The 23,086-nt window shown below is 36.1% G+C and overlaps 1 protein-coding gene across 4 annotated transcripts in view; it reads right to left on the bottom strand.

Moving 5' to 3' along the window:
• PLEKHA5 (pleckstrin homology domain containing, family A member 5) overlaps nucleotides 1-23,086 on the bottom strand; it is a 246,724-nt gene that overhangs the window by 140,065 nt on the left and 83,573 nt on the right. The window lies entirely within an intron of this gene.

Below are 23,086 nucleotides of genomic sequence, written 5' to 3'. Positions count from 1 at the left end.
ACTGAAGTAGAGTATAAGAATAAATTCTATGCCACCAAGGAAGACAATTGATGTGGATATGGGATCAAACAACTTCTAAACAGAATGCTAGTCTCGTCATCCTCATTTAATACTAACATAAAAGTTCAGATATTTTTCATCCACTACCCAATACATGTTCAAGGGTTGCTCCATGCTATCATCTTGGTTTTCTTTTAGAGTTGAAATTTCACTACACCGCAACCCTTAGAAAAAGTAACTGGAAGAGTTGAATGATTTAAGAATCAAATGAATCCATAAACACCTGCTTAGTAAGAGACCAATTATAATGAAAAAGCCCTTCATACATTAGAATCTTCCTCCTCAGAGGGTGACAACCTCTAAAATACATTTGCTTACTAACGGGATTCAGAACCATGTAATTAGAAAATATCAGGTTCTCAACTTATCAATGACAAGTAAGGCCAGTTTAGTAAGAGACTAACTTAGACATTTTTTGTTCTCCTTATTTCTTCCAAATCCTTTCTAAATTCTTTCCACTTCTTGTATGAGATTAGTAGCCACAAGTTCCTCCTTCTGAACTGTCATAACTTGCATATCTCACTAATTTACATTATTTAGCTCCAGCTCAAATGTTAGAGAGATCTACCCCCATCTCCCTCACTCGGGTAGTTCCAGTACTACATATTAGGAACAATCAGCATAACCAACAAAATTTGGAGACATGGGTACTTCCATCTCAAATAATCTGTCAATGTAAACTATTTTGCACACCAGGTGGAAAGTATATACTCATGGAGACTGTACTAACATCTAATAAGTTCACTCATACAGCCAAATACAAACCAAAATGAGAAATACAATCTAAAAAGCAGCAATGATTTGAGCAATAAAACTAATCCTATTTCTTCCCTGTGTCCTTGTTTTCATATGGCATCTCAGCTTCTGAGCTATAGGAGAAATGTGTGGTTATATTTATACCTCCTTTGGCATATTTAAACTCTATCTTTGGGTGCTTGAAGACAATTTCTCTCAATGGAAAAAAACAGACTGAGTGGTGACTCTTTTAATGGACTCTGGAATCTTCACATTTTCAGCTTAATCACCACAGTTCTAGAAAAATTTCCAGTCAAAGAGTATATATGCAACAAATGTATAAAAACTTAAATTTACTGATTTTATAATTAAATATACAGTGGTAATAAAAAATTACATTTGTAAAAATTTATGCTTTCTGAAAGATAATCTTCAAATTCTAGCATAATAAATTCTGATTCAAGAACACACTGATGAATATGAAATCACAAATATGAATATGAAATTAACTCAAGCTTTAAGAGTAAATATATATAGTAAATATATATTTATATACACATATATATAATGTGTGTGTGTGTGTGTGTGTGTGTGTGTGTATAGGAATTTAGTTGTAGTTTCCTTACCTAGGTCCTAAGTATAACCTTTTGGATGAATATACATTTTTCAAAATTGACAAAAATTGCATATATTTATGTGAATGTACACTTGTGAATGGCAGTTTGTGACTTACACTCTAACTGTATATAAAATGACTTTCACTCTGAAGGAAATAAAATCTAACTCATTTTCTACAGAGCCTGATTTACCAACAATATATCTATTATTCAAGTACTAACAGTCAATTCTACACTTGTACCATCTGCTTGGAAGATATATGGTATGTTTTTGATGCAGGAATAGAATTAAACATATGATAGTGTTACCAGTTTCATTATCATAAAAAAAAAAGGCCTCAAAGAAACTCTTACAATGGTTGCTTTGTGTGTTAGCTTGATTTACTTATTAAGAAACTCCTGTTTACCCTTTTGTAGGGAAGCAAGAAAATACCCTGTTTTAAAAAAGTTTTACTACCACAGTACAGGACAGACTGTGTTATGGAGACTCATGATTAAGACACAGCCTTAGGACCTAAAAGACACTTCTATCTCTACAACGGACTCAATGAAAGGTACTGAAAAAGTAACTGACTTCATACGTTGTCCTTGACTCACCATGATATTGCATAACAGACACAGTCATGTGGTCTCATGTCAGCAACTCCAACCAAGACCATTTGCCTGCCAACATCAAGCTTTACTGGGGTATGGCTATTTTCCCTTAAAACCAAACAAAAAACAAACTAAATATTTCTCTGCTATGAGTAACTTAAAAAACAAAAACAAGTTTTAACTGGCCACACTTCTACATTCATATTTCTGACACTGGAGGGCAGATTTCTTTTTCCTTTTTTCACTTCATTTGTATAAATTCCTTTGTTAACAAGTTTTTTCTTTCCTTTTAAATGAAACCACTTATCCTTTATTTTGGAAATTTATTGAAAATGTTACACATACTGCTGTCTAGTGTTAAAAAAAATCACATAAATGGTTTGAGATTTGATTACTTGGCTAATAATAGATTTTTCATTTATTTAGCAAATATCTAGAGTGTAATGCTTTTTCCATAAAATAAGCATTTTTTTCTAGATCCTGTAGGAGAATTAAAAAATTAAAAGAAAAAAAGAGAATGTTTAAACTAGGTGTGGGTGAGTAAAGGGGCTAGATAAGCACAGAAGTAAAATACAAGTGAGAATATTAGATATGCTACTGCATAAATGAACTCTGGAGCCGGATACGCGACTGCACAAATGCACTTTGGTTGCCTAGATCAGAATTCTGGATCAGATCTTAGGAAAACTATTGTACTTTTCTGTGCCTCAGTTCTTCCTTCATCTCTGAAATGGGTCTAATAACATCTTCCTCATACAGTTGTTATGATGAAACACACAAAAACATTAAAGCCTTACAACAATAGTGTCTGACATATAATCAGACCTCATTATGCAATAGCTATCGTTCTAAAAGACACGCAGATCAGAAAAAACAGAGAAAAATATAAATGCGCTTTGAGCTTGAATCCTGTAAAGGATAGGCAGGATCTGGAGAGTAGAAAATAGGAAGTCATGATGCAAATATATTGGGGTAAAAATGAAACAGTTAGTTTGGCTTAGTTATAATGCAATGGCTTAGTAAGGCAGGTAAAGAACAGGACTGAAGGTTGTGAATATTAGACAAAGGGACCTGGGTGTAACATAGTAGGCCACAAACAGCTACTAAAGAGAGAAGGGTTATAATCAAAGGAGATTTATCAGCAGAGGACCATAAGTCACACGGAGGGTTGACGACGGTTTGGGTTTATCACAAATGCCCTTGGGAAAGCTGATTTTCCCATGAAGTAGTTTCATTTGCTGTGAAGCAGGACTTACACTAAGGACCCACCACAACAACTGAAAGCACTAAGCTGGGATCTTAGTGGGCTCCCACTGTCCAGAGGTGATGCAGTGAATGACTGCAGAAATGAATGCGAAAGAAAATGAGATGTGATATGAACTTGAAAACAAGTTTGACTTAGCTTATATTACTGTTTAGATTTTGAATGAAATGTTCTCTTACAAAGGTTTTTGCAAAACAGCTGCTACTGAACTCTAAACCTGGTTAACCTTCAACAAATGCTGCTGTGGCAGAGATTGGTCATTGCTATCCATTGCCCATTCTTTTTTTCTTGCTCAGCTTTATTCAGGGAAGGAAAGCACCCTGCAAAAGTACTACATTTCCTGGCTTCCCCTTGCAACTAGGTACAGGCATGTTAATTAGGCATGGCCAATGAGGTGGGGGACCTTAGTAAATTAGTTCATTTGCCCTTCTGATTTTTATACCTTCTGGATGTAATGACAGCCATTTCAGAGCATGAATTAATCTTGAGAAAATCAGTCTCATTCTAGGACAGTAAAGCAGGAAAATGGAAGGAACTCTGATTCCAACCCTAGAATACTTATCTCTGGGGCTGCTTTACTTGAAAGAATAAACTACTCCGTGTTTAAACTGCTCACAGAAGCTCTTCAGCTTAAACCAATTACTGGCATGGGGAATAGGATTAACTCTACAAGAATAACTATTATTTAGACCCTGGGGCCACGGAAGCTTACCTTCCCAGAGCACATGAGAAAAAAGAAAAAAAAAAAAAAAAAGAAAGAAATCATTAGAACAAAATTGGGATCCTTTCCAATAGGAAGAAAGTTGGAAGGAAGAGTGGATAGCAATTTGGTAGGCACCAAGAATGGTCTATCACATTCTGTGACCCCCCAAAAAAGTACATTTAATCAATCGAAATGTAATTTAAATGAAAAAGCCAGTTCTGCTTATTAAGTAACTGAAAACATTAACAATGAGCAACAAAAGATTAAGCTGCCAAAACTTTAAGTTCTGCATAATAGAAAACAGCACAAAAGAGGTGCTGAACTGGAAACTGGAAGGATGTAACCGACTTCCTTACACAGTAAAATTACTGTCAATCAAGTAAAAAACAACTTAAAAATTGCTATACAGAAAGATTCTCCAATTCTAAATAATCTGTATAACTCTTTGATTCCTAAATTGGCTAAATATTTCAAAAATGTTACCTGCATGTTAGATATAAAAGACAAAACGAGAAAGGAATAAGGCATAATAATTTAAATAACAGAGCAAATTCAGTTCTTAAACACTGTTCTTAAAAAGTACGTTCAGATGACTGAAGATCACTGACATAAAAAATTACGACTATCCAAACACAAACTTTAAAAATGGACCAGTTTCACAGCTTTTCTTTGAAAAATTTCATAACAATATATGCTAGTGTTATCTAATTATAACAAAAAATTCCAGATTGTTCATAATTTCATCTGGAAGTCCACGAGTCAGTTCAGGATCTTAGCATAAATATTTAGTATTGACAGGAATGTAAATGGTGCAGATGCTACGGAAAAGAGTTTAGCTCAAAAAGTTGGACACAAAATTGCCATATGACCTAGCAATTCAACTCCCAGGTATATATACTCAAATAATTAAAAACAGGTATTCAAACAAATACTGGTACATAAATGTTAACAGCAGTACTATTCATAATAACCAAAAGATGGAAAAAAACCCACATGTCCAATCAACAAATGAATGGAAAAACAAAATGTAGCATTTACAAATGATGGAATATTATTCAGCCATAAAAAGGAATGATATACTGATACACACTACAACATGAATCACAAAACCATTATGCTCAGTGAAAAAAGCTAGACACAAAAGATCACATATTGTAGAATTCCATTTATAAGAAATGTCCCAAATAGTTAAATCCATAGAGACAGAAAGCAGATTAATCTTTGAAACTGGATAGAGGTGACGGTTACATTCCATTGTGAATGAATGTATTAAATACCAACGAACTGTACATTTTAAAATGGTTACTTTTATACGATATGAATTTTATCACAGTTGAAAAATAACTAATGTAGCATTAATATGAAATATGTAAAGATCCGAAGGAAGATGTGCGTTGGAATTTAATCAGTTCTAGTTAGTAGTATTTTGACTTGCTATAATCACACAATTTTCTACAATTTTTCTCCTGACTGAATATATCCTGGGACGAACTTCATTACTTCCAGCCCTCTAAGAAGACTTACAATGTGAGTCTACATTCAGATTAATCCCCACGGTGCAAATGGAATTGCCAAATTGCACATCCAACTTGTTCAGAAGACAAACAGGTTAAAAAGCATTCCGATCTAAACCACAAATGAAGGAGATCCTAATAATTTACAGTTATGAAGATCACTGAGGAAACTTTTTGGTAGTTTGAGACCCTCTAGCATCACCTTATAATGCTTTTGTTGCTTCTCATGAGAAAAATGAGATTAACGGATTGTTTCCTACTATCTTGTTCATCTACAAGGATCACAGTGGTCCTCTACAGAAGGCAGACTACACAGCATAATGTAATGAGGGAAAATAATAAGCAAGACCTGCAAATTCTATACTAAAACTCCACAAATGCTAAAATTAAAACCCCATATTTTCTAGAAGTTTACTTGTTTGCAAATTTTCAATTAAAAAAGAGACAGAAAATTAAAATCCTGCCCTCAGATGTTTTAGGTGTAGTAAGCAAATTTTGTACTGGTCCACAATTTCTGCTCTGAGGAAAGTAATGAAAAGGGCTCCACACTTCTCTCCTGTGAAATGGAAGCTGGATGTGGCTCTCACAGGAAGTAGGCATTGGTTTATCATCTCTCCCCAAAGATGAGTAAAAAGAAGCAGTTTTGTGGCCCTGAAATATTGAGACTTTCACCTTTGGGGAAGCAGACTGAAAGTAGCTATAAAAGGACAAGTACTGATTGGATGGGCACTTCCTACTGTATGGAATCAAGGGATTGCAAAAACCCTTTCCACTGGTATCTGTCCTTCATTGTCCTAAAACTGCCATCCCATTGTGGCTAACAGAAGAGATAACCCCAATTTTAACCGATTCTTTTTTCCCTTTTCAATGGCGATAGGGTCTTGCTATGTTGCCCAGGCTGGAGTAGAGTGGCTATTCACAGTCACAATGACAGCACACTATAGCTTTGACCTCCTGGCCTCAAGTAATCCTCCCACTCCAGCCTCCTGTCAGCTGGGACTAAGGGTGCACATCATCACGCCTGGCTAAAACACTAATTTTTTCCAAGTAAATGTCAAAAAATTTGCTTTTAGAACGTGTACATCGTATCTATATATTTAAAGCCATATACTTTTGAAATCATTATCTATCATTATCTAATGAAATATTACTTTTATTTAATTAGAATACTGAATGATGGTCATTGAAAATGCTTTAAGCACAAAGAGACAGTCACTGAAGCAAATTGTCTAAAATTCTGTAACTTAGTCATATTTATTTAGAGAAGGCCATTTAAACTTAAACCATTTTATGCAACAATTTTTTTTTTTTTTTAGATGGAGTCTTGCTTTGTCGCCCAGGCTGGAGTGCAGTGGCGCGATGTCCACTCACTGCAAGCTCCGCCTCCAGGGTTCACGCCATTCTCCTGCCTCAGCCTCCCGAGTAGCTGGGACACCACGCCCGGCTAATTTTTTTTGTATTTTTTTAGGTAGAGAGGGGGTTTCACCGTGTTCACCAGGATGGTCTTGATCTCCTGACCTAGTGATCCGCCTGCCTCGGCCTCCCAAAGTGCTGGGATTACAGGCGTGAGCCACCGCGCCTGGCCGCAACAAGTTTTTTAAAAAAATTTTCATATGGCCCTATTTGGTTGTAAAGAAGGTAGGTGTTCCTTGGGATAATGTTTTACTATGAAATGCAGAAAATTGGTTTACACCATGTAAGAGCAAAACCCACTGATAATGGGCAAGTCAGTGGGAAAAGAAGTTAATAGTAAAATTCTGTCCAGGAAAAAAAACAAAAACAAAACCGAAGTCATTCAATTAAACCAGACTTCCAAACTTCATCATTCCTGGACTTCACTGAACTTCTGAGTGCCACATGTACTATTAACAATACTTGAGAGTTACTTTATTAAAAAAGCAACCTAGTCTCATCCTAAGCAGTATGTGAAAAATTGCAGATTTTCATTTTAAAAAAGCTATATTTTTCTAACACACAATATTAAAATGAGAAAATTTCATCCACATACTACCTTGTTACACTGTAATTAACTTTAAAATACTTCAGTATAAACAGTGGAGGAAGACAGTTAGTTAATATATTAAATATCCTATCAATGATTCACATTCAAAGAAACCTAGACAATCACACACGCACTACAAGTATCACCAATTCTGTATCAGAGGGTTCATTAATTAGCATAAGGGATGTTGGAAATACTTTTTCACAGTGAGATGAGTGATATTCAAAGTATGTGGTTGGTTCTCTCGTCTTTACATAAATAAGAAACAAGATCCCTGGCAATCCTGGGCAGCCAAACAGCTTTGGAGCAGTGGTCCAGTAGAGAATTTTATTTGGCTCTTCCTCCCTCGCAGTGAAGGATTCTGCTGCTTGACCCCATTAACTGAGCTGATCCCTCTGCCAGAATATTATGTTTTGAGTTAATCTTTGATGTAAGGTGCTTGCTGGAATGCCTAAAAAGAACAGAGAGGGACTCTACTGTTCTTATAGGAACAGTTTAAATGACCATTTTGATACCTATTACAAATGCCCACATAGCTCACAACATACGTAAAAATCATTTTATATACTATCGGTGATATGTATACCATGCTTTGGGAAACATCAAATTAAACCTGTACAAAGAAAAAGTGAGTAATTCAAATCTAACAAAACAAACAAGTATGGCTGTGAATTAAAAGTCCCAGATTTCCCAGGTAAGTTACTGGTGTTCTAAAGTATTGGTATATGATCTCACAATGAAAACAACTATATAAACATTCCTAGAGTACCCTACTTAATTTACCCTAATACTTTTTTAAAAAACAAAAACATTTTAACAGCTGAAATTAGGAAGCTTCTTTCATATCTGATGGATTTTATGATCACTGTCCACCAGGTGGCAATTATGATATTGTTTTTATTACTCATGTATGCTTGAATAAAAGAGGTAGAGTGTGTGTTAATGGCTCAGCAACCCTAGAGACAATAGCAGAGCACACATTTCCACTTAGGAGCCACTGGTTGTAGGGGGAGGCACTCGGCAACAGTCTGGATACAGGGATCAAAATTAGGCTAGGCCTGCCTAACTGCAAAGTGATCTGGATGGTATCAGGTTTGATGTCATGTAATAATGAAAAAAAAAAAAGACAAAATTTCACTCACATATATTGTTCCTCCCTTCTCCATAAAACAATCAAATGTTTACTTAATAATATCCCTTGGATTACATGAGTTGATTCACTGAGCAAAAATTTAGGGCAAAATTAAAGCAAACTGGCAGCTACCCCAAGTGTGGTGTCCAATCAAGTGAATGTCTTTGGCAGGGTAAGCAGAGACTCCACCACCTCCTACTATATTACACTTCACCAACTGCACATATTTACAGCATCTGCCCAGCTCTCAAAGGCATTTGAGTTTGTCATTCCAGAATTAAACAGTAGCTAAAAGAAAACCTGATGTGCTGACATTTCAAAAATTATTTACACATCCCTGTGGGTCTGACTCAAACACGAATTTTCTCTGGTACTGACTTTCCACTTCTTCTTATTTATAAATTATTAATTGACTGTCTTTCTATTATAGGCCATTTCAAAATCTTCATAGGAAGAGGCTGGTTATGACTAAGTTGCTATTTCAATCAATAATTATTGAGCATACATTGCAATAAAGGATGGTGAGTGTGAGGTGTCCACATGTGTGAGTGCACTCTGTAATTCCCAAAGCTGAGAACAAACAGATCATTAAATTAGGCTCTGTTTACATTTGCAAAAGGAAATTGTACCAAGATTTTTACAAAGCACAAAATTATTTGAAGCATAAAACAGAAATTGTAGACACTAGGAAATGAACACAAATGTTCCTAAATCCAATCCATCTGTAACTCCAAAGGATTAATAAAAGTAGCTTTGTTTGAGGACCTTTCTTTGATAATCTCAAAGAAAGCTGGACTGTGGGTGTGTGTGTATAAATATATGTAAGTATGTATACAAATATAAACATATTCATAAATATACATAAATATATATACACACATATATATATTTTAGAGATGGGGGTCTCGCTATGTTGCTCAGGCTGTCAGGCTGGTCTCAAACTCTTAGGCTCAAGCAATCCTCCTAACCTCAGCCTCCTGGGTAGCTAGGACTTCAGGCACGTGTCATCATGCCTGGTAATATTTTTAAAAATTTAAAAATTAACTAAAGTCAATTGTTTATTCAGATTCCCTTAGGTTTCACCCAATGCCTTTTTCTGTTGTAGGATACCACATTATGTTTAGTCATCATGTCTCCTCAGGCTTCTCTTGGCTATGATAGTTTCCCAGACTTTCTTGTTTTTGATTACCTTACTGAAATAAAGTGTGTAGTTTCGCTTGTCTTTTGTCTTACAGACTCCCTCCATTTCCAAAGTTAATTAGGTGAGCACCTTTTTGCCCCATGACGTTCAGTGAGGTTGTGTCACACATTTGTAATAGGCTCCTTTGTCATAGTCTGCATTCTACCTTGGGATCTCCTTTGACATCCCCAAGGATTTTTTGCATACAGTCAGGTTTTACTTTTTGTGTTGTAAACTTCAATGGGGTTTGACAGACAGTGTCACATAATTACAGTATCATACAGAATAGTTTCACCACCCTAAAACTCTCCTGTGCTTCACCTACTCAACCCTTCCTCCCATCCCCCAAACCCCTGATCTTTCCACTCTATAGTTTTGCCACTTCCAGAATGTGTATGGGAATAACACAGTATGTGGAGTTTTCACATTGCCTTCTTTCACTTAGCAATATGCCATTTAAGACCCATTTACGTCATTTTTGTAGCTTGACAGCCCATTTCCTCTTACTGCTGAATAATATTCCATTATTTGGATATACCACAGTTTATTTATTCATTCACCCACTGAAAAACATCTTGGTTGCTTCCAGTTTCGGCAACTATGAATAAAGCTGCTATAAACATTCAAGTGCTGGTTTTTGTGTGGACATGTTTTCCACTGATTTGGGGAAATACCTAGGGGCATGACTGCGGAATCACATGGTGAGACTGTGTTTAGCTTTAGTAAGAGACTGCCAAAATGTCTTCCACTTTTGCATTCCAACCGCAATGAATAAGAACTCCTGTTGATTCACAATCTTGCCAGCAGTTGGTATGGCCAGTTTTTTGAATTTTAGCCATTTTAATGGGTGTGGAGTAGTACTTCACCGTTATTTAATTTGCAATTCCCTAGAGACAAATGTGTTGAGCATTTTTTTGTATGTTCATTTGCCATCTGTGTGTTTCCTTTGGCCAAGTGTCTGTTCAAATCATTTGCTCATATTTTAATTGGGTTGTCTATTTTCTTATTGAGTTCAGATATTTTTAATGAAGGAATTACGCTTTTTGTTAAAATTCACATAATTTGCTAGACAACAGATTACAAATAAATTTCAGCAATTTGTCTAGGTCTGCATTTCATGTAGGAACCAATAATAAACTACTCAACTTTTCAGTTTTCTTTTTAAAAGCAGCACAAAAAATGGAATCAACCCAAAGGTCACAATCTCTTATGGAGAAGATATTAAAGATATTAAGGTACATTCATAGAAATAGTGCACACCACAGCTTTTAACATGCTCACTACAAATTCTGACCACATTTTGGCTTTATAAAACATCTAAAGTTGTATTGTTTAAAATGAGTCATGAATGACATAGCTTGTCCACTACCAGGGCTCTAGCTCTATCTATGTTTCATTTTCACACCTCTGTCAAACTTAATGACGCAGAGTGCAAGCTAGTTGACGTCATTTAACTGATAACTTTTTTCAGAAAGTATTGGGCATTTTATCTGGAAATGTGGCTAACAACTATTTAAAGACAATTAACTTCATTTTATGTAGAAATTACAACTGCATTCCATGAACACATACGATTGATGAAAGCATTTGCTCAAAGGTTAAAAAAAAAAAAAGAAAAGAGAAAAAAGCAATTGGAGACTTTCTTGGACTTTCTCTGTGTGAAATTCTTTCTTTTTCTTTTTTTTCGGGGGGGAGACGGGAGAAGTTTCCAGCATTTTATTATGAAAAGTTTCAGATATAGTTAAAAGTTGAAAAGCTGAAATAATTGTACAGTTAACATCTATATTCATCATCTAGGTTTTATAATTACATAATATTGTATTTGTTTATCACACATCTATCTATCATTATTCTATCAACTCATCTTTTGAGTGAAATTGTTTTTTGAAAAAAGAAAATCATTTTGAAAGTATTAACTGTTGTTTTATGGTATGCTTGACAAAACCAGAAAGGTACTTCTATTGTTCCTATTTTTTAAATGACTCCCCTGTCCATATCCACACCAAAACCAATTATATAAAGATCTTGTATCAGTTATTTTTCTCTGAATGACACCAGAAATTGAGCCTATACATTAGGTACAGAGAATAACCTTCCCCTCTGAAAAATCCATGGGAAAAAAAAATTCAATTAAAGCCTAAGATTAAAAGCAATTTAACTGTATTTTAAAAATAAAATAAAGGTATATGTAAAATGTTATATTAGCATGCTTTTAAAATAATAACAGGTAACCTATAAGTATTCAATGTACAGTAAACAAGTCTCTCTAAATTATGAATGCCAATTCAAGGGAAGAACTTGAAATAAAAAAAAAGAAGAAGGGAAACGGGAGTATCTGGAATAGCATACATCCAAATAACTCACAAATCTTTTATAATTATTTCCCAAAACAACACACACACACACACAATAAAAAATAAATACAGTCCTACCAGATTAAAAATAGAAGTGTAATCAACAGAATTGTTACTAAAATATTTGATTCCATCCCCAATTTGGAAATATAATTTAAGTCTTATTCACATATACAGTCATCCCTCCGCATGCTAGGGAAATTGGTTTTAGGACCACCTGCTTATATCCAAATCACCACCCCCGTGTAAACCCAAATCAGTGCATATGCAAGTCCTTGTGAAGCCCATGTGTATGAAAAGTCAGCCCTTAGTGTATGCAGATTTTGCATCCTGGGAATACTGTATTTTCAATCCTCTTTTGGTTGGAAAAAAAATCCACATATAAGGGAACCAGCAAAGTTCAAACCTGTGTTGTTCAAGGGTCAACTGCAGTTTCTTTTTCAACAAATAATATTTATTTGTGGGCTTTTTTCTTTTTTAAAAATGTAATAACATATAGAGGAAAATGTAATAAAACAGTGATCCCATTGCCCAGGATAATCTGCTGATACATAAAAATAAGTAAACACAATATATACATATAATTAGATAATTCAAAGTTATCGAGGCAACCTTTCTATTAACTGTTTCAGATATACAAATTATTGAAATACTCCTCCACTCCTTTTTACTGGAGCAAAATCAATCATACAATTTTAGACATGTCTTTTACAGAGAAAATATTTTATGGAGAAACACTGTTATTCCACAGGATTTTTGGATATCGCTGCAAAGACCATGAATTTATAAATACAGATGAATATGTTCTTATCTCTTATTCTTGTTGCATCTAATGAAATTTAGGTTTCTTCCATAAATGAGAATAAAATGTTATCTATTCAAGTGTTTAGCATTCAAATATTTATCCTCTATTCCTGCCAACTAGATATATGGCATTACTTTTTTAAAAAAATCACTGGCATCTTTGACTTCTTAAATTACATGGAAAATTAAGAGCCATAAGTTAGGCAAAAATAACTCCGTTTTCTTATGTGACACTGGAGGAGAAAACATTCTGTGCAAACATTACTGGTAACCTGTTATAACTCTCTGTGGAGTGATGTCTCTGATGTATCCAAAACAATGCTATTTGACAATCCTATCCCTCTCTGATTTATGTCCCCCAGACACAGAGAAGTCACTGATTTTTCCACTATTCTTAAGCTTCTAACAAGTCCTGGCAGATAATCTTATTTTCTAATTTACTAAAATAACTTAAATCATCTGACATCTTCTCTCAACCACCTGTGGTACCCAACCCCCAGGATGGTATCCAACAATCTTGAGGCAGTCATCCAGCTAAACTGTAGCAATTTCCTGACCCACAGAAACATTTATTGTTGTTTTAAACACTGTATTTTGGAATGATTTGTTATGCAGCAATAGGTAAGTTAATGTAATCCATTTAACTATTCTGAAAGCTTGTAAATATTGTTAAGTCCTCAAATTTAAAAAGCACAGTTCTTCCCTCCACTCTTTCATCTTTCTTCTTCTGCTAAACTCCTCCAGAGAGTCCACACCAATCATGCTACTGAAACTGCTTTCTTAAAGGTCAATCAATATTCTCATCATTGCCACATTAATGATCTGTTTCTTTTTCATACTGTCGATGTCTACGCAGCTTTTGACAACTGGAAATCTTTACATTCTTGGCTTCCACAGCACTGAGTTCTCCTTAGCTCTGACCCAGGGAGAATTTTCCGACTTGGACTAATTTTCCAACTTCCTTCATGTGCTGTATCTTTATTCATACCTGTTGAACACTTTTATTCTGATTTGCATCCCCACCTTATCCCACAATTGGCCTAATGACAGCAACAAAAGCAACTGGCACAATTAAAATTTATTAAGCACTTATGTGCTAGGCCGTATGCTAAGTTCCTAACACATATATCATCCCGTACATATTTAGCCTTTCCATTAACTCCTTGGTGCCTATATTCTGCAATTCTGGGTAATCTACTGCTTTAGTCAACCTTTCCCTTTCTGGGAGTAAACTGCATTCCACACGTGTAATTCTCTTGTTTATTATCATATCAATCATCTCCCCAGCATATAGAATACTGCTTAACACATAGTAGGTGTTTATGAAGCACAGAGTAAAATATTTGTTGCATGACTGAAAAACCCCAAGTATCCCTTTTAATACTATGTTTATTAATTACAATACTTTTAAAAATCATAATTACAACATGGGGATGAATCCTTGACGTTGCCATTTTGAAGGTCAAAACCTGTCTAATATTGGCCATTGCATTTACTTAATATAGACAATATTGTTGTAAGGCAGTCTCATTGCTATGACTATAAGACATAATCAAAATAATGACATCAGTAATTACAGTACTGAGAAAAGAAGTCATGGAGGACACTTTCTGGAGAGAGAGAGACAAGGAAAGAAGGATTAGAAGCATTCCAGATTATGTTTAACATATTAAGAGGTAACAGTAGCAGGAAGACAATCAGTAGTAGATCTGGAAGACAGTAATCACATTTATAAGAAAATATGATAGGAAAAACCTATGTCTCACCTTCATTTTCTCCATGTCCTAATAACAGTTCTTAGCCCACAGTCACCCACGCAGTGAATCCCTTAGGTAGTCTAGGCTCTGCCCTTAGCAGAACTTTTTTGTTTGTTTGTTTAGATGGATTCTCACTCTGTCACCCAGGCTGGAGTGCAGTGGTGTGATCTTGGCTCACTGCAACCTCCGCCTCCCAGGTTCAAGCAATTCTCTTGCCTCAGCCTCCCGAGTAGGTGGGACTACAAGTGCCTGCCACCATGCCTGGCTAATTTTTGTATTTTTAGTAGAGATGGGGGTTTCAGCATGTTGGCCAGGCTGTTCTCGAACTCCTGACCTCAAATGATCTGCCCACCTTGGCTTCCCAAAGTGCTGGGATTACAGGCATGAGCCACTGTGCCTGACCAACAGAACACTTAACCACTTAACCAGTGGAAGGATCACATTAGTTTAGGACCTCTAAGAATCACCTATATTCAGATGAGTCCAATGTTACTCTCTTAGATTTTTTCCAAAGACAGCTGTAATGAAAAACCAAAGGAAGCTTGCCTATTTTGCTGCAAAAATTTTGTACAGCAAATTGTCTATTATACCACCCAGTGTTCCTAAATAAAAATCCACATGAGAAATTCTATTCAAGGAAAAACTGTCTCTGGATAAACCAAAGTGCCTCTTCTTTCTGACAGCATGGTAACTTATATTTCCCTTTTACAATGGAAACAGAGCTAAAACTGAAGTTCAACTACAGCAATGTTATTGACTTTCACGTTTAGCAAGTTTGTATTTTGTGATTTTCTTTACTTCTAAACTTACCTATATTTTATTGCTTATACTTACCTTTTAAGTTTTCTAGAAAAAAACAATAAAAATAAATGTAATTCATACTCAACTCAACATTATACAATCTTTTCTAATACATATTTTACAAGTTGGGGGCTGACGTGTTGTTAAATTATCATTTTACCTTTGGAGATACAAATTTACTCAGAAAGCCAAAAGTCAGTGCTTCTTCAAGCTATTGATATTATATTTACCATGTTGGCAATTATTGAGTGCCTATGATAGCTCATGTTGGCTAGAACAATTTTTTAAAATTTGCTGAATTACTTGAGACTAAATTTAAAACTGCTAAAATTTGTAAAGGGGTCTCAGAGAGTAGAATAAGGCTCTTTATATGGCTTATTTTATGAAATGTTCTCAGAAGAATATGATTATATGATTTCACATATAAGAATGCTTTACAATTTTTAAAAAGCGTACCTTGAAGTGTGAGGGGATGCTGTTATCCAAACTACTATATGCATCGCCCCTTACCCCCACACACGAGGATAAAATGTTAGCTGTTAGTATGTCAGAGGCCATATTTCCTTGGCCATTTCTGCATGCTAGAAAGCACTAAACACTCAATAAATAAGTTACTCAGCATCTGGATTCTATTATAGCTTCCGTATTATTTATAACTCATAACATACGTTTATATTTTACATTAAAAAAAAAAAACCTTTTAGCTAGCTGGCTAACCTAAACAAGCTTAAACTGACAAGGAAGTTCCAAGTATTGCAAAAGAAGAAATAGTTTTTAGTAAGCAGATACATTTTAGAGCAATTTTTTTTTTTTTTTTGAGACGGAGTCTCACTCTGTCGTCCAGGATGGAGTACAGTGGCACATCGATCTCGGCTCACTGCAACCTCTGCCTCTCAGGTTCAAGCGATTCTCCTGCCTCAGCCTCTGGAGTAGCTGGGATTACAGGCATGTGCCACCACGCCCAGCTAATTTTTGTATTTTTAGTAGAGACGGGGCTTCACCATGTTGGCCAGGGTGGTCTCGAACTCCTGACCTCAAGTGATCTGCCCACTTCGGCCTCCCAAAGTGCTGGGATTACAGGCATGAGCCACTGTGCTCAGCCAATTTTTTTTTTTTTAAGGAAAGAAATATGCTGCTTTCAAATGAAAGGCAGCATCTACCCATGCAGATTGATTGATGTGAACAACTCATGGTTTTCACTTTCAGCTGGGTTCTTAACATCATCTGGCAGACAACTCTTTAATTTGCTTTCATTCTCCCTTTAGCAGTTCTTCTAAAATTTTTGTCACTCTCCTTAAGCCACCATCCTAATCACTCCCATGCCCCAAGCAAATATTTGTTGCCCTCAAATCTTAGGGTAGTTAAGCGCCCCCTCCATCATATGTTCCTGGATCTGTTTTCTTCCTAACTTCCCTGGTACCTTGTCCTAACAATTGGTTCTTCTCTTCCCTCCATCTTTAACCTTTTCTCTCTACTGGCTCCTAGGTACCAGCTGAAAAACACACTTTAGTCACTCCCATTCTTTGATGTTGATGAATTTCTCTTTTCCTTCTCAAACAGGCTATTTGCACTTCTCACTCCCTCCCTCCCACCTCTTTCCCTCCTCCATTAACTGTAATCTTAATTTTATTCTCCCTACTGCCCCAGCAAAGGTCACTGATGTCTCTTTAACTAACAAAGTCAAAGGGTGTTTCTTGGTCCTCATCTCAAAGGGCTGATGTGTAGCACCTGAGACAGTTAACACTCCCCTCTCCTGGTTTTCCTAATCTCAGTCCTCTCGTTGTTTTACGCTAATCACTTCTACTAGGTCTGCTCTGCTGATTTATCATTCCTTTACCCAGCAGCTAGACATTTGTTTCTTTCATGGTTCTACCTCCAAACCTCCTTCATTTTACACACTCCATATCCTTAGGTGGTTCAATCCATTCCTTATTAATCTTCTTATCATTCAATAACAATATTGATGTTTTAACTAAACCTCTAGTTTCTAAATCTATTGCTCTGATAATATTAGTATTATCATAATAATTATTATTTTGTTGTGTACAGCCCTATATCCAATTTTTGCTTCTCAACAAAAGGAATATCCTATCTATATTTCAAACTTAAGAGGTCCAATCTTTATTCCCAATTAAACTTGTTTTTCCCCTGAAAATGTCTCATCTCAAACACAATTCAAATGCCAGAGAGAATAGTTCTCCCTCTCACATTTGCTACCTGCCATCCCAGTTTATCAAACCTAACATTCTATCTCCTTAACTTACGTTGTATCGATCTATCTCTATTTCTGCTGCCAGTTTAAAATCCTTGTCCCATTTTCAACTGTACTATTTCAAACATTAAGGAATCTATGCCCTATCTCCTCCTCCTTCAATTTGTCCTCCACGCTGCTGCAAGTTTCTCTCTCTAATATGCAGTTTGTCCTGTTCTGCCCCCTACTGAAACCCTTAAAAATGACCCTCACCAAAGCCTGCAGGATTGTCTGTGCTTGTGCCTTCCTCATCTGCCTGTGCTCCCTGCCCCTAAGCACCTCACACTGAACACTCCAGCAGCACTGAATGACCTGTTCCCTGAAGATATCTATAACCTTTTGGTCTTGCTGTTCACTCTTGTCTAGAGTGCCACGCATCCCTGCTTTTCTACTTAGTAATTTTTGTTTAAAGAAACCATGCTTAGCAAATGCTTACTCATCCTTCAAAACTCAACACAGACATAATCTGCTCTGAGAAGCCACCCACACTCTCATATCCTTGGGCAGAAGAAATCGTTCCCTATCCATGCCACTGCACACAATACACATACTTCTCTCTCACTGTACGCAGCACCTGCTCCAGAGGGATCAGTCACTGTCTTTGAAGATTTAGGTCACCTGGGTCTGGAATGTGTAAATAATCTCATGTTTATTTAACTATCTGACATAAATGATATTCTTATAGACCCTATTTCCCCTATGTGGTAGATTAGGAGTTGTCTGAATTCTTAGAAATCTAGTGTAGGTACTGGAACAAGACTGAAAACAATTCTTCAGTTTAAAGATTAAGAATTTTGGAGTTACATAGATCTGGGCTTAAATTCTAACTCTGTCACTTATAGTCTTTGTGAACTTGAAATTAAAAAAAGAAAAAAAACCCCACTCTTCCCATGTATTCCTCTTTCTGAAATGGGAGTATCTTCCCTGTAGGTGCTGTGAGGATATGTTTGATGAATTTATGAATATACTGGTCATGCAACATTTCAAAAGTTATAAATATTTAAGATTAAAACTAAACTAGTGAGCATGGATTGATTTTTCTTTCTCTCTTTTTTTTTTCTTTCATTTGAGACAGGGTTTTGCTCTGTCGCTCAGAATGGAGTGCAGTGGCACAATCTTGGCTCACTGCTACCTCCGCCTCCTGGGTTCCAGCAATTCTTATGCCTCAGCCTCCTGAATAGCTGGGATTACAGGCACCCATCACCATGCCTGGCTAATTTCTGTACTTTTAGCAGAGATGAGATATCACCATGTTGGCCAGACTGGTCTTGAACTCCTAGCCTCAGGTCATCAGCCCGCCTCAGCCTCTCAGTGTTGGGATTACAGGCATGGGCCACCACACACGGCTGATTAATTTTTCAAAATCTTACTTACATTTACTTGAAAGTAATGTTTTAACAGATGCCTTATATTTTTGTTTCTCTTTTGACTTTGGTTGATAGCTGCCCCATGTTTAAAATATATATATATATTTTTTTCAGATGGAATCTCGCTCTGTCTCCCAGGCTGGAGTGCAGTGGCATCATCTCAGCTCACTGCAACCTCCACCTCCTGGGTTCAAGCGATTATTCCACATGATCCCAACTGTGACAAAGACTTAGCAGATGTGACTGAATTACCAAAGTCACCAACGTTGTGGTAATTTATTACAGTAGTCCTAGGAAACTAATACAAGCCTCCATTAAATAAAATTTATAGGAGATCATTGATTTGGACTGAGCTCCTGCATTAGGCTCAACAGACCAAACCAAAATGGAGTTACTCATGCTGAAGTTCACACCACCAAGCTAAAACTAGGTTGTTTATCTGACCTTCCAAGAAATCAGGAGAGGAATGGAGATAATAGCCGAATCCCCAAACAGGTCAATTTTAGCCAGCATGATAAGGCAGTACCTCCTGCTTTAAACTTTATAAGGAAAGTAACTTTGAAACAACCAATCTGCTTTTTGTTCTCTGATTCGGCTTTCTTCAGCCCTTTTTTGTCAATAAAACCAACCTCCTCTGCTCAGTTCATGACAACACTCAATTCTATTTTATAGGATGAGGTCTTACCTGATTCTAGAATTGCAAACAAAAGCCTATTAAGATCTTTAAAATAAATTTTTTGTGACTAGGTCATTTGATATCTTCTATTGACTTACAACAACAGAAATTTATTTTCTCTCAGCTCTAGAGGCCAGAAATCAGGCCAAAATCAGTTTTAATGGGTAGAAATTAAGGTGTTGAGAGGGATTCCATAGACTGTAAAGGAGAATAAGTTCGCGTTTGCCTCTTCCAGCTTCTGCATGCCTTGGCTTGTGGTCCCATCACTCCATCTCTGCCTCAGGAGTCACACTGCTCTGTGAAATCTCCCTCTGTCCACCTCCCCTTCTAAGGACACTTGTGACTGCATTTGCCACTGCCCTCCCCACCAAGATCAAGGAAAACCGCATCTCAAGGTCCTTAATTTAATCACATCTGCTAAGTCTTTGTCACAGAAAGTAGCCTTCACAGGTTCTGGGATCAGATTATCACTACACATCCTGAAGTGGGGGAATATTATTCAACTTTGTGGGGGCAGGGTATACGTCATAAAACCAAAGAACAAAGTGTAGGGGCAACTCTCTATCTTATTCATATCTTTGGTATATCTGTAATATTTTTACAATAATTATTTCATACTTTTTAAGTATTAAAAACAAGAAAAAGAATAAAATGTAATATTCCTCCATAAACCCTAGACAACACCCCTATAAGCCTTAAAAAACATGGCTAAGTTTCATGTTAATGTCTAGATTTACAGCAGCAACTCTACCGAACATCATTGTTAAAATTTATAAACAGACCAACTCTTCAAATAAAAAAAAAAATTGCTTCCTTATTAACTCTTTAGAAAGTGGAGAAAAGGCAGTAAAAACGACAATGTCTCTGACCAACCAGGAAACATATACACTGATTAAGTCTCCCAACATTCACATCCTTTGCTCTATAATTTCTACTTCTTATTAACCTTAATAATCCATCTCCCAGATAAATTTGGCTGGCTAGATATTAACTGCTGCACTTCTTCCTTTCCTGCCTCTGACAACTTGACCTCAAAGGAAAAATATGTTTTTGATATATACTTAAAAATCATGCTTTCTTATTGACTTAAACGATAATTTCAGATATTTATTCTCAAGGAAAATGTATAGCTCCAAAAAAATTATGCATATATCTAAAACATACCTTTCTGACACACACAAAAAAATCATAGCTCATCTAGAAAGGAAAATAACCCAAAGATGTGTGCTGGACAGCAGACAAGCTGTACACCAGACATCAAGAAGAATGGGAGAAGATCCCGACTCCTAAAATCCAGAACCTCTTCCACTGGAAATCACTCACGTTAAATGACAGCTAGGGGGAGAAGTTCCATTTGTATTAGTAAGTCACAGGTCCTCTGTTCTGGATTTACACTCTTTTACCTTTACAAAGTAGACTTCGGACTTACACTTTTAAAAATGTCAGAAATAAAAATCTCTGAATATGTGTAGCATTTTACTAAGACGTATCAGGGGACCTCAAAAACTTGTGGAAGAATGAAACTAAAAGATAAGTATTATAAACTAATCCTTAACATAAACTCCATTAAGGTTAAAACACTTTTATAAATGAGAATACCAGCTATTTAGTCCATCCCTAAATAACTGAGAGTCCTAAGAATTTAACCATGTCAATGTAGTCTTTTTCACATTATTAACTGAATACAAATGGACATCCTTAAAATCCTTTAAAGATTTTTTAACATTAGGAAACAAGAAGTCAGAAGAAGCCAAATCAGGATGATGAGATGAATGCCTCATGACTACCCACAAAAACTCTCACAAAATTCCTTTGTTTGATGAGAGGAATGAGCAGGAGCATTGCTGCATTGCTGTGGTGGAGAACTCTGTGAAGATGATTTCCCAGACATTTCTACTAAAGCTTTGACTAACTTTCTCAAAACATTCTCATAATAAGCAGATGTTATTGTTCCTTGGCCCCTAAGAGAGTCATAACAAGCAAAATGCTGTGAGCATCTTTCAAAATTGTTGCTGCGACCTTTGCTTGTGACCAGTTCACTTTTGCTTTGACTAAACCACTTCCACTTCTTGGTAGCCATTGCTTTGATTGTACTTTGTTTTCAGGACCATACTGGTAAAGCCATATTTCATCTTCTGTTACAATTCTTCAAAGAAATGCTTCAGGATCTTGATCCCACTTGTTTAAAATTTCCACTGGAAGCTCTGCTCTTCTCGAGCTAATCTGGGTGCAACACTTTTGGCACTCACTGAGTGGAAAGTTTGCTCAACTAATTTTTCAGTCAGATTTGTGTATGCTGAACCAATCAAACTGTCTGTGGTGGAGGTTCCGATTTCTGCTGTTAACTGTCAGTCTTCAATTAGGGCATAAACAAGATTTATTTTTTCCTTGAAAACTGATGTGGATGGTCTGCTGGTGCAAGCTTTATCTTTAACATTGTCTTGTCCCTTCCTAAAATGAGTTATCCATTTGTAAACTGCTGATTTCTTTGGAGTGTTGTCCCCATAAACCTTTTGTGAATCATCGATGATTTTACTATTCTTCTATCCAAGCTTCACCATAAATGTGATGTTTATTGTTGCTTCAATTTTAGCAGAATTCATGTCGTTCTGATAGGAGTTCTTTTCAAACTGATGTCTTATCCTTCTTAGTGCCTCAAACTAGGTCCTGTTCAGACATGCTACAACACATTCATACAAGTTTATTTTGGTATAAAAAAAATTTATGAAATCCATGCATAGTTTTATCACAATATCCATTTTCCATAAATTTTTGAAGTCCCCTCATATTTTTCATATTTAATTTCTTGTACTTTGAGATAAATATGGCTACTAAACTACCAAAATATCAATTCTATACTAAGCTTAATGGAAACTCAATCTATCTTCATTCTCAGGGACAATCATATTGATGTCAAATATTTGAGGCCAACATTCGATCTGCAGAGTACCCTGGGATCAAGAAACCGGCCCAACTCAGGCTCTTAAGTAGCTAAGAATAGGAGGTCTTGCCCCTAGATGTATTAATATTTGTATCCTCTCTTTTTGTAATAAACAAGGATTTGAGAACATGTACAGTCATTAGGTTACAGCAAAGAAAACTGCTATTTAAATTAGGTTTCAAATTTCACTGGAGTGCCAAAAAAATGAAAGTTTAGTTGGAAACTGAATCCAACTATCAGTATTTCAAATACAATTTAAGAAAAAGTCCCCTAAAGTAGGTGGGTGGGCCAGTGGAGCCGACAATAGGTATTCTACTTCCATGACTATGGTGTG

This window comes from Colobus angolensis, unplaced genomic scaffold, assembly GCF_000951035.1.
Source record: "Colobus angolensis palliatus isolate OR3802 unplaced genomic scaffold, Cang.pa_1.0 Scaffold11, whole genome shotgun sequence".
Lineage (NCBI taxonomy): Eukaryota > Metazoa > Chordata > Mammalia > Primates > Cercopithecidae > Colobus > Colobus angolensis.
The sequence above is the reverse complement of the archived record's forward strand: the minus strand, read 5'-3'. Positions and strand labels throughout refer to the sequence as shown.